Source organism: Heptranchias perlo, chromosome 2 (genome assembly GCF_035084215.1).
Source record: "Heptranchias perlo isolate sHepPer1 chromosome 2, sHepPer1.hap1, whole genome shotgun sequence".
In the NCBI taxonomy this organism is placed as follows: Eukaryota; Metazoa; Chordata; class Chondrichthyes; order Hexanchiformes; family Hexanchidae; genus Heptranchias; species Heptranchias perlo.
The window spans coordinates 11,587,252-11,600,428 of NC_090326.1; positions in this window are offsets into that span (position 1 = coordinate 11,587,252).

Consider the following 13,177-nt stretch of genomic DNA (forward strand, 5'->3'; position numbering starts at 1 on the left):
AGTGAGTTGGAAGTTTAGGAGCAGTTTCTTGCTCAGAGGGGTGTTGGAGCATGGAATGCTTTGCCACAGGGAGTGGTTGGGGCAGTGACCATTTTATCTTTTAAGTGAAAATTGGATAAATATTTGAAGAGAGGAAGATACAGGGCGATGGGGAGAACGTGAAGCAGTGGGATTACTTTTGGATATAAGAGACCACAAGACCGTAAGAGATAGGAGCAGGAGTAGGCCATTCGGCCCCTTGAGCCTGCTCCGCCATTTATTGAGATCATCGCTGATCTGATTTTTACCTCAACTCCACTTTCCCGCCTTTTCCCCATATCCTTTGACTCCCTCGCTGATCAAAAATGTGTCTAACTCAGCCTTGAATGTGTTCATTGACTCAGCCTCCACAGCTTTTTGGGGTAAAGAATTCCAAAGATTCACGACCCTCTGGGAGAAGAAATTCCTCCTCATTTCCGTCTTAAACGGGCGACCTCTTACTCTGAGACTACGCCCCCTAGTTTTAGATTCCCCCATGAGGGGTAACATCCTCTCAGCATCTACCCTATCGAGTCCCCTCAGAATCTTGTATGTTTCAATAAGATCTCCTCTCATCCTTCTAAACTCCAATGAGTATAGACCCAACCTGTTCAATCTGATTGCTCCAGCAATGAGCCAGCACAGTCACAGTGGTGGGGTAATTTTGACTTCAATGGAAGCGATAATCAGGAGAGGTGTTTAACGGGTGGTCGAGGTGAAATCGTGCGTTTTACACTATCGCCCAAAGTCACAATTACCCCCAATAGACCTAACGGACTCCCTCTGTGCTGTAAACTTATAATATTCTACAGTTCCCTGTCTGTTTTGGTCCAGGTGCAGTGAGCAAGACTGATGTGTGGACAGGACATGTGGTGCAACCCAACAGCCCCATTTTGCTCTATTTTCCCTTGGAATGAGAGTAAATGAAGATCCGTGGGTGCAGGACCTTTAAATAGCCGCAGCCTTGTTTGTGTTTCTTTTGCAATATTTACAGCAACTTTTGTGTTGTCTTTATTAGACATTTTTCCATATTCCTGAAATTTTTATTAATATTTTAGAGAATTTTTAGCTCATTTTCTTAAACTCCCTAAGTGAAGTTTGTTCTTAAAGTATCTCAAATGCAGTATTTTATGAATCAGGTCGGACTAAATGAAAGAAGGCAGCAAGCACCAGAGCATATTTTCAGACTTTGTCAATGACCAAGGAGAACATGCCTCAGGTTGCTTTGGGTCAGCAGGGAACGAGTTGCACAGTCTTGTAAGCTGTCTGGTTTTAGCTGGTTAAATTCCAGTAAAGAAACCTGCAACCAACTTGCAAAATACGCGCCGCACTTCAGTGGTGAGCAAGGTCCCCACCGTGGCTCATTCCTAGCCAGCATTGTAATATTACGTGTCATATTATGTCATCAGATGATTGCTGGGTCGGCGTGGACTTTACCTTTATCTCCTTTCCCACTGAATAGCAGGACACAATGTGACCACACTGGTGCATTTCCCAAAGTACAGCAGGCCTTGATAGCGACTACATGACCAACATGAAACCCATCCCAAGAGTCAGTACATGACCATGTTTGTGTTAGAATGGTTTGATGTGTGAAGATGAGAGTCTGGCAAAGCTTTCAAATTGTAACTTAAATATGTCCCTTATTGAAGTATGGATATGGATGAGATGCTGCGAAAAAGCTGTAAAGAGCTGTGTGAGGGCTTGGCATGGAGAAGCAGTAAATGTGGAACAGGTTGCCAGATGATGCTTGGTGGCATGCATACTTGGACCATCCACTTGGTGCATTTAAGTTTTGGGCAGGCAGGAACATGTTAAGTTCCTTCGAGTATGCTGTCTTTGTCAGCGTCTTTTCCCAGGTACTTCAGGTATTGTCACAGTACTGAACCTGGTCACCACCTCCTGCCAAGCATGGTGCATTGCTGCCATGTGGGGAAGATGCCCGAGAGTGTCAAACAGGGTAATATTTCTTGTGCCCATCTCATGCAGTAGCGCGTTGACTTTGCCAACCATCAAACAGTGAGACAGATGCTGCACCACTTTACCATTTGCCCGCAGACTCCACTTCATGCTTCTATCTTAGGTCTGTCGGCCCTTGCTTTTCGCCAGACACTACTTTCCCCCTTTTTGGAAAGGCCAACAAATGTTTAAAGAATGATTTGGCACCATTGTTTGATGGGGTATGGTACATGTCCATGTTATGGCCCGAAGGATGGTGCCATGTTTTATGGTGCTCGCCGTGGCACTTAAGAAAAACCCCTGGTACCTGCTGTCCACCTAATTTAATCCAATCTTGTATTTGTCTGTGGTCTAACAATTGATGAGTGATTTCACAGGAGGAGGAAGTAGAAGGGTTTTATTGGGGTTAAGGTTGTAGGGTATTTGTTTTTAGTCTCTTAACTCTTTAGGGTAATCATTTTTTTTTTATTCGTTCACGGGATGTGGGCGTCGCTGGCGAGGCCAGCATTTATTGCCCATCCCTAATTGCCCTTGAGAAGGTGGTGGTGAGCCGCCTTCTTGAACCGCTGCAGTCCGTGTGGTGACGGTTCTCCCACAGTGCTGTTAGGAAGGGAGCTCCAGGATTTTGACCCAGCGACAATGAAGGAACGGCGATATATTTCCAAGTCGGGATGGTGTGTGACTTGGAGGGGAACGTGCAGGTGGTGTTGTTCCCATGTGCCTGCTGCCCTTGTCCTTCTAGGTGGTAGAGGTCGCGGGTTTGGGAGGTGCTGTCGAAGAAGCCTTGGCGAGTTGCTGCAGTGCATCCTGTGGATGGTACACACTGCAGCCACAGTGCGCCGGTGGTGAAGGGAGTGAATGTTTAGGGTGGTGGATGGGGTGCCAATCAAGCGGGCTGCTTTATCTTGGATGGTGTTGAGCTTCTTGAGTGTTGTTGGAGCTGCACTCATCCAGGCAAGTGGAGAGTATTCCATCACACTCCTGACTTGTGCCTTGTAGATGGTGGAAAGGCTTTGGGGAGTCAGGAGGTGAGTCACTCGCCGCAGAATACACAGCCTCTGACCTGCTCTCGTAGCCACAGTATTTATATGGCTGGTCCAGTTAAGTTTCTGGTCAATGGTGACCCCCAGGATGTTGATGGTGGGGGATTCGGTGATGGTAATGCCGTTGAATGTCAAGGGGAGGTGGTTACACGCTCTCTTGTTGGAGATGGTCATTGCCTGGCACTTATCTGGCGCGAATGTTACTTGCCACTTATGAGCCCAAGCCTGGATGTTGTCCAGGTCTTGCTGCATGCGGGCTCGGACTGCTTCATTATTTGAGAGGTTGCGAATGGAACTGAACACTGTGCAGTCATCAGTGAACATCCCCATTTCTGACCTTATGATGGAGGGAAGGTCATTGATGAAGCAGCTGAAGATGGTTGGGCCTAGGACACTGCCCTGAGGAACTCCTGCAGCAATGTCCTGGGGCTGAGATGATTGGCCTCCAACAACCACTACCATCTTCCTTTGTGCTAGGTATGACTCCAGCCACTGGAGAGTTTTCCCCCTGATTCCCATTGACTTCAATTTTACTAGGGCTCCTTGATGCCACACTCGGTCAAATGCTGCCTTGATGTCAAGGGCAGTCACTCTCACCTCACCTCTGGAATTCAGCTCTTTTGTCCATGTTTGGACCAAGGCTGTAATGAGGTCTGGAGCCGAGTGGTCCTGGCGGAACCCAAACTGAGCATCGGTGAGCAGGTTATTGGTGAGTCAGTGCCGCTTGATAGCACTGTCGACGACACCTTCCATCACTTTGCTGATGATTGAGAGTAGACTGATGGGGTGGTAATTGGCCGGATTGGATTTGTCCTGCTTTTTGTGGACAGGACATACCTGGGCAATTTTCCACATTGTCGGGTAGATGCCAGTGTTGTAGCTGTACTGGAACAGCTTGGCTAGAGGTGCAGCTAGTTCTGGAGCACAAGTCTTCAGCACTGCAGCTGGGATGTTGTCGGGGCCCATAGCCTTTGCTGTATCCGGTGCACTCAGCCGTTTCTTGATATCACGTGAAGTGAATCGAATTGGCCGAAGACTGGCTTCCGTGATGGTGGGGATATCGGGAGGAGGCTGAGGTGGATCATCCACTCGGCACTTCTGGCTGAAGATGGTTGCAAACGCTTCAGCCTTGTCTTTTGCACTCACGTGCTGAACTCCGCCATCATTGAGGATGGGAATGTTTGCAGAGCCTCCTCCTCCCGTTAGTTTTTTAATTGTCCACCACCATTCACGACTGGATGTGGCAGGACTGCAGAGCTTTGATCTGATCCGTTGGTTGTGGAATCGCTTAGCTCTGTCTATAGCATGTTGCTTCCGCTGTTTAGCATTCATGGAGTCCTGAGTTGTTGCTTCACCAGGTTGGCACCTCATTTTTCGGTACGCCTGGTGCTGCTCCTGGCATGCTCTTCTGCACTCCTCATTGAACCAGGGTTGATCCCCTGGCTTGTTGGTAATGGTAGAGTGAGGAATATGCCGGGCCATGAGGTTACAGATTGTGCTGGAATACAATTCTGCTGCTGATGGCCCACAGCGCCTCATGGATGCCCAGTTTTGAGCTGCTCGATCTGTTCTGAATCTATCCCATTTAGCACGGTGGTAGTGCCATACAACACGTTGGATGGTGTCCTCAGTGCGAAGACAGGACTTCATCTCCACGAGGACTGTGCGGTGGTCACTCCTACCAATACTGTCATGGACAAATGCATTTGCGACAGGTAGATTGGTGAAGACCAGGTCAAGTAAGTTTTTCCCTCGTGTTGGTTTGCTCACCACCTGCCGCTAGGCCCAGTCTAGCAGCTATGTCCTTCAGGACTCGGCCAGCTCGGTCAGTCGTGGTGCTACCTGAGCCACTCTTGGTGATGGACATTGAAGTCCCCCACCCAGAGTACATTTTGTGCCCTTGCTACCCTCAGTGCTTCCTCCAAGTGGTGCTCAACATGGAGGAGGACTGATTCATCATCTGAGGGAGGACGGTAGGAGGTAATCAGCAGGAGGCTTCCTTGCCCATGTTTGACCTGATGCCATGAGATTTCATGGGGTCCAGAGTCATTGTTGAGGACTCCCAGGGCCACTCCCTCCTGACTGTATATCACTGTTCCACCACCTCTGGTGGGTCTGTCTTGCCAGTGGGACAGGACATACCCAGGGATGGTGATGGAAGAGTCTGGGACGTTGGCTGAAAGGTATGATTCTGTGAGTATGGCTATGTCAGGCTGTTGCTTGACTCGTCTGGGACAGCTCTCCCAATTTTGGCACAAGTCCCCAGATGTTGGTAAGGAGGACCTTGCAGGGTCGATTGGGCTTGGTTTGCCATTGTCGTGTCCGGTGCCTAGTGGCCCGTCCGGTTTTATTCTTATTATGACTTTTCGTAGCGAGATTTTACAACTGAGTGCCTTGCTAGGCCATTTCAGAATCAACCAGATGGGTTTTTACGATAATCCGGTAGTTTCATAGCCATCATTACTGATACTAGTATTTTAATCCCAGATTTTTTAATTTAATTAATTGAATTTTTAATTAATTAATTGAATTTAAATTCGCCAGCTGCCGTGGCGGGATTTGAAGTCATAACTCTGGATTTTAGTCCAGGCCTCTGGATTACTAGTCCAGTAACATAACCACTATGCTACCGTATCAGAGGTGAGATCAACCAAGACTTTAAGTTTTTCTAATTAATGGTTTTATTAACATTAAAACAGTAGAGCTTTACAGTTGCATCCAACCTTTAAATCAGTAATACAATTCGAAACTCAGAATGGCCAATTCTCCTGCTTTGTGAAGACTGAATGGTTAATTCTCTGCTGACACCCTGTGTGGTAAGAGGTTAATGATCCGCCGAATTCCTGCGTCGCGTTCTTGCTGACAAACTTTCCATCTCAGTAATTTTCCATTCTCTCTTTCCCATGGCTACACAGACTGATGCTACCAAACAGTACCTGGTATTTACCATGGTTTCCCACAGTCTCTCAAGGCTTCCTTATCTGTAGCCTTCCAGATAGTCTGCATTACACTTTTCGCGTTTAGACAACCTTCCCACCGTGCCCTCTTGAACAGTCAGTTTATCAGTTCTTTTAACCAAACTCCACCCCTTTAGCGAGCAATTAATCCAGGTGAAGTCTACAAATCCTTCAAGGTGGTAGAAGAAGACACCTGGTGATGGAAGGTCACAATTAAGACAACCCTCTGTAGTAGATTCACTAATGTAATATCTGAACCAGGAAGGTTCACAGTACTCTACTGATGCTTGACCAGTCAACCTGTCTTATTAATGGAACCATACGTGTCATGAGGATGGGATTTTTCCACTCAGCTCCAGATAACTGCAAACCAATGCCCAAATGGATAGAATGATTCTCGGTGAACAAGCAATGTGAAGCACTGGTGAGCTGTCCAGTTTTAGCTGGTTAAATTCCAGCATTATCCGTGTGCATACTTGGTGTTGCCTTAGTCTTGTCTCTGCCATCCTGAGCCTAAGCTCTCTGGACTTAGGTTATGGTATATGTTCCTATAGCAAGTGTGCACTACGTATTGGGCAAATGGAAATTTGACCTGTAGATGTCTCAGTAGCTTGGTTTGGAGGTCCTGCTGGGATCTTCCACTTTGGCAGAATCCCAACACATCTTGGTCAGGGCAGGAGTTCCACCGATTCCCTGGCCAATTTTCTGAGGACTGGCACCTGGAAATTCCACGGGGTCTCCCGACTGTCGGAACCCCCAGAGAAGAGGTGTGAAGAGCTAAAAATGGCCGTTTATACAGTTTCCCCAGGGTTCCTGCCAACGTTGCAGCGGGAGCCCAGGAGAACCCTGCAGAATTTCAGGGCCAGGCTATTATGCGTATTTTTACGCCCACAGAGAATAGCTACAGGCTGCCCAGAAATGAAGGAAACAATTTTTTACATTTTCTTTTAAAGTATCGCCTTAGCCTAGGGGGCCCTTGAATTTTTAAATTGCTCAGCCACCATAGCGACCCTGGATGCCAGAAATGTGTGTAGCAGCAGGAGTTGCTAGGGCCCAAGTGACAGGATGACATATTGGATGTCATTGGCATGCCACATTACAATACACCTGTCCTTATTTGGGTGGATGTATTGTTTGTCCTCCCGACGTCTGGTGGAAAATCCCAGAAGAGGTAGAGGACAGAGTGGATCTCACAGAGCAGGTCCCAAAGAATTTCCTACCTCCAGAATTTCTGGGCCAGTGTAACTCCAGAAGAAAATCCTGCCATCTGTGAGTGTCAAATACCTAAAATGACCAAAAAAAAGGTGTCCTTTTTAGCTCTTGTTTATGCCCCGGTGTGAACCCAACAAGTTCTATTCCAACATAAAAACAGAAAACACTAGAAACACACAGAGAAAAGGAACAGAGAGCAGAAATGTCACTAGGTAGATGTGGATGAGGCGGGCCAACCAGTCCATCCTTCTACACACAGAAGGAAAGAACCTACAGTCCCATCATTACAGTATTAACTGTTTCTTAAATGATTCCGGGGGTTTTTACCTTACCCAAAAGTCCATCCCTAATGTTGATTGCATTTCTCATTATGAGTTTGCTTTACGCTAGATTGACCCTGTGTTCGCTTAATCTACTGCTATGATTTAACTCAACGTGGTGTTGCAGAATAACTTTTAAAATATTTTTTAATACTATTTACTATTTTAGTCCTAGAAATTATGATTGCAAATATTCGTGGACAAATACTTAAAACATGTGTATGACATGCCTTTGATCACTATTTAAGCACAGATGTTGCCATGTTTATTTTAAATGGGTTATTGCCCTCACCAGATAATAAACAGAGGAATGTCATAGGAAAGGTGTTAAGCATTCGTCTGCCTTTATCATTCATTTCCAGCTTCTATATGGTTCCCTCCTGACACTCTGTTTTGAGGGCAGAAAAGTCTAAGTTTCTTTAGTCTTCCTGCATGACTCACTCCTCTGATGTTAGAAATCAGTTCTCTGCATTACCTCCAGGATTTGAATGGGTCGGATTTTGCTGTGACAATAACGGTGAGGCTAACAGCCCTCACTGTAATTTATGCACAAATCGGACAGTAACTTCCGGTGAGCCGAGATGCACAGTTAAACGTGAAAGTTCGGAAGGTGCTGTCCAAGATGCACTGCCCCTCCGTAAGCTGCGCGAAAACGGCATCTCGACATCTGGCTCCCAATTCAAATGTATTGAACGGAGTGAAGTTCATCTACTGGCTACACTCGCCACACAAAGTTAGGGCTTGTCCAGTCCAGTCTAAGTACCCTTTTAATGGCGTGGTAAGTCTTAATTACTGGCAAACAACCTCCCTGGCACTGAAAATTAACTTTTAAAAGTGTGGAGTCTCATTCCTTTTTAATTATTGTTCGAGGTTTAAAAAAATAATTTAAATGACACTTTTTAAAAACTTTTTCTTTCTGTCTCTTTTTCCTCTCTCTCTTAATCCAATGTTTCTTACCCTCTCTTTAATTCGCTTTCTCTACCTGATATGGTAAGTGCAATGTTTACTACTGCCCTTAGATTCAGCCGTAGCTCAGTCGGCAGCACCCTCTCCTCTGATGACAGAAAGTCGTGGCTTCAAACCCCACTCCAGAGACTAGAGTACATAATCTAGGCTGACGCTTCAGTGCTGCACTGTCGGACGTGCCGTCTTTTAGATGAGATGTTAAACCGAGGCCCCGTCTGCCCTCTCGTGGACGTAAAAGATCCCATGGCACTATTTCGAAGAGGAGCAGGAGAATTCTCCCCGGAGTCCTGGCCAACATTTATCCCTCAACGAACATCACTAATACAGATGATCTGGTCATTATCTCATTGCTGTTTGTGGGACCTTGCTGTGCGCCAATTAGCTGCCGTGTTTCCGACATTACAACTGTGGCTACACTTCAAAAGCACTTTGTTGGTTTTGGGACGTGGTGAGGTTGTGAAAGGCGCTATATAAATGTAAGCCTTTGTTTTTTTTAGATCTCTTTCAACTTCACCTTGAGCTTCAACAGCTTTCATCGAATATGTATGTTGCCCTTTCTTTCATCCAGCATACAATATATTCCACTGAGATTCAATACTCATCCCAATTGAATTTCATCTGCCACTGGGCTGCCCACTTATGTATTTTGTCTGCTTAATTTTGTAGGTCCAACCACACCCCTATCCTCAGTTTGTTATTACCTGTGAATCTGGCTAATTTACATTGAGCTTCTGAATCCAGTCGTTAATGTCAATTATAAACAGAAGAGGCCCCCAATATCAATCCCTGGGCCATTGCACTCAGTACTCCTCCACCCCCCCCCCTCCTCACCAACATCACTCCATTAGCCAGTATCTGCTGCTTGCTACATTTCATCCAATTTCCCATCCATTTCCAGGTTTTCCCTTGAGTTCCTGATGATTTAAGCTCAAGCAGTAGCTTTTCTTGCAAAACGTTGTCAAAGGTTTTATGAGGTCCAGCCCGCCACATCACACATGGCTGGGAATTTCCTTATTGCTACTCCCGTACTGTTACTCTGACTTTGCCAGGTAACATGGACGGGGTTTCCAGTCAAGTTACAGCGGCTGAACGGGAGCAGCTCCGAGGAAATCCCTGGTCCATGTTCCCATTGTACACTACACCTTTGATAGTTAAAACAAAAATGAGGAACATAGGAACATAGAAATTGCTGGACGATAAAAGACCAAGGTCCATCTAGTTTGTCTTCTACCATCCTGGTACAACGGTAATGGAGTTGTTGACTAATAATAGCAATGAGGTTAGATATAAGCCCGAGGTATATGCTGAAAGTAATGCTAGGGCTTCCCAACGTGTTCTTATATGTGAAATCATTTATTTGTATCGCCAGTCTTCAATCCATTGCTTATAAGAACATAAGAACATAAGAAATTGGAGCAGGAGTAGGCCAATCGGCCCCTCGAGCCTGCTCCGCCATTCAATAAGATCATGGCTGATCTGATCCCAACCACAAATCTAAAGAACACAAGAAGTCGGAGCAGGACCCGGCCACATAGCCCCTGGGCCCTCTCCGCCACCCACAGGGCATTGACCGATCCGAACTCAGCTTCATGTCCAATTTCCTGCCCGCTCCCCATAACCCCTAATTCCCTTTACTTCTAGGAAACTGTCTATTTCTGTTTTAAATTTATCTGATGATGTAGCTTCCACAGCTTCCTGGGGCAGCAAATTCCACAGACCTACCACCCTCTGAGTGAAGAAGTTTCTCCTCATCTCAGTTTTGAAAGAGCAGCCCCTTATTCTAAGATTATGCCCCCTAGTTCTAGTTTCACCCATCTTTGGGAACATCCTTACTGCATCCACCCGATCAAGACCCTTCACAATCTTATATGTTTCAATAAGATCGCCTCTCATTCTTCTGAACTCCAATGAGTAGAGTCCCAATCTACTCAACCTCTCCTCATATGTCCGCCCCCTCATCCCCGGGATTAAGCGAGTGAACCTTCTTTGTACTGCCTCGAGAGCAAGTATGTCTTTTCTTAAGTATGGAGACCAAAACTGTACGCAGTATTCCAGGTGCGGTCTCACCAATACCTTATATAACTGCAGCAATACCTCCTTGTTTTTATATTCTATCCCCCTAGCAATAAAAGCCAACATTCCGTTGGCTTTCTTGATCACCTGCTGCACCTGCATACCAACTTTTTGATTTTCTTGCACTAGGACCCCCAGATCCCTTTGTACTGCAGTACTTTCCAGTCTCTCGCCATTAAGAAAATAACTTGCTCTCTGATTTTTCCTGCCAAAGTGCATAACCTCACATTTTCCAATATTATATTGCATCTGCCAAATCTCCGCCCACTCACCCAGCCTGTCTATATCCCCTTGCAGGATTTTTATGTCCTCCTCACTCTCTACTTTCCCTCCCATCTTTGTATCATCTGCAAATTTTGATATGTTGCACTCGGTCCCCTCCTCCAAATCGTTAATATAGATTGTAAAGAGTTGGGGACCCAGCACCGACATATATATATTAAACAATGGCTACCAAATGGTTGTCTGTATAAAACTCACCAGTGGCAACTTTATGACAGAGTTATTCTGAAACTCATGAGTGATAAAATCCCTAAAACACATACTTTAATGTGATATATATTTTGTCGAGAGAATTGTTTTTCTTTCAGTTTTCTTTCTTTAGGGTGTGAAGTGAGAGAAATGTGAAGAAAATCTAACGTGGTTGAATGATGTCTCAAGTACAAGTAGAAGAAAAGCAGTAAATTTTCCAGAACTTTGGAGAAGCTCTTATTGTAGACATACTGGAGCTGACCACTGGGTGGCAAATGGGAATGGCGTCAATTGACCATGTATGGAATGGATGGCTGTAAATTAATAAGTCGGTAACATAATCTCAGCTGTGACCCTTGAATAGTTCATGTTCTTCATCTGACCCCAGAGATTGGATTACTGTCTTGTAATTCACTGATAGCTATTGGTATTACTGGAAATTGCTACTCTAACTAGTTTATTCCATGATGTGGAGATGCCGGTGATGGACTGGGGTTGACAATTGTAAACAATTTTACAACACCATGTTATAGTCCAACAAATTTATTTTAAATTCCACAAGCTTTCGGAGGCTTCCTCCTTCCTCAGGTGAATGGTGTGGAACATAGGAACATAGAAATTGCTAGACGATAAAAGACTAAGGTCCATCTAGTTTGTCTTCTACCATCCTGGTAGTCGCACGATACAACGGTAATGGAGTTGTTGACTAATAATAGCAATGAGGTTAGATATAGGCCCGAGGTATATGCCGTTCACCTGAGGAAGGAGGAAGCCTCCGAAAGCTTGTGGAATTTAAAATAAATTTGTTGGACTATAGTTTATTCCAATGGGAGGATTTATATATCTCACATATTACATTCCACTCATCTTGTAGTGTCCTTGTTTAAAAATCACATTCAACATACATTTCCAATGCAGCTGTAGACTAGTTGTGCTACATGATTAGATTACCTGAGAACTTAAAACAAAAGGCGGGCATTAATACAGCGGGTTAAATTGGTTAACCCCTGAAAACGGGCGCTGGGGTCGCGATGCGCTATTAACCCACGCCCATTGGTTGAGATGCAGGTAGCAAGTAACATTCCTGCTGCTTGATGATCTACATGATTGCTGCGTGCAGCCAGCGCTACCTGTGCTGGTGAGTGGCTGCACGCACCAGCAGGGGGCCCCAATATCGGGAGTGGCTGGGACAACTTAAAGGCAGCCTGTACCTCTTAAAGGGGAGGTGCACTGTGGCTGCAGGGAGAGCTGGAATTCGTTTGTCAACTAACTCTGTGCTACAGGATAGTGAGGAATGGCGGTGCCTGCAAGAGAGTGGGCACCAAGGTTCTCGGACGACGCACTAGAGGCCTTGGTGTAAGAGGTGGAGGCACGGAGGGACATCCTTTATCCACAAATGGGCAGGTGGCTCTCCAGACACGTGCTGAAGAGGCAGTGGGAGGAAGACGTGCACAAAGTAAATGCCAGGAGCATCACACCACACAGGAAGAAGTTGAATGATTTGACACGAGTGGGCAAGGTGAGTGAGTTCAACTGTCAGTTGGCACATCCTACCAACTGCACCACTAGCCTCATCCACTGCTCCACGCACTACACTCTCCGCCACCCATCTACCAACAAACTCTTTCCATCAGTACGCAACTCTTCAAATCAGATGCTGCATCTCACCCTCACACAGTACCATTCTTGCAAGCCCCACACCCACAACTCACAGGTCACACACACTGGTAGCTATTCAACCATGACAGCCACATCACCCAAACATCTTGCAGGACACTCACCGACACACTTCCCTCTTTCTTGGAGGAGAAGGTGGCGCATAACAGGAGGCAGCAGGAAAGACCTGGAGGAGGTCAGGCACGCCTACACGTCCTCACCCCCATGGAGGAGACAGTGCTGTCCATCATTGGGTGGGCCGTCGCTGGGGCCGTGGTCACTGGTGGTGCTGGAGGTATTGACGATGAGGGTCTCTACATACCTAATCCTCCTTCTCGCTTCCCATGTTTCCCTCATCCCACAATCTTCTCTGACTCACGTGCTGCAGATGGTGTCAGCATGCAAGTCTTACTTTCACCTCCCCCTGCTCCACAACACAACCCGTGTCCCTTTCTCATTTCATATACCCAAGAACTGGAACCGACACCATCAGAGGAGGCAG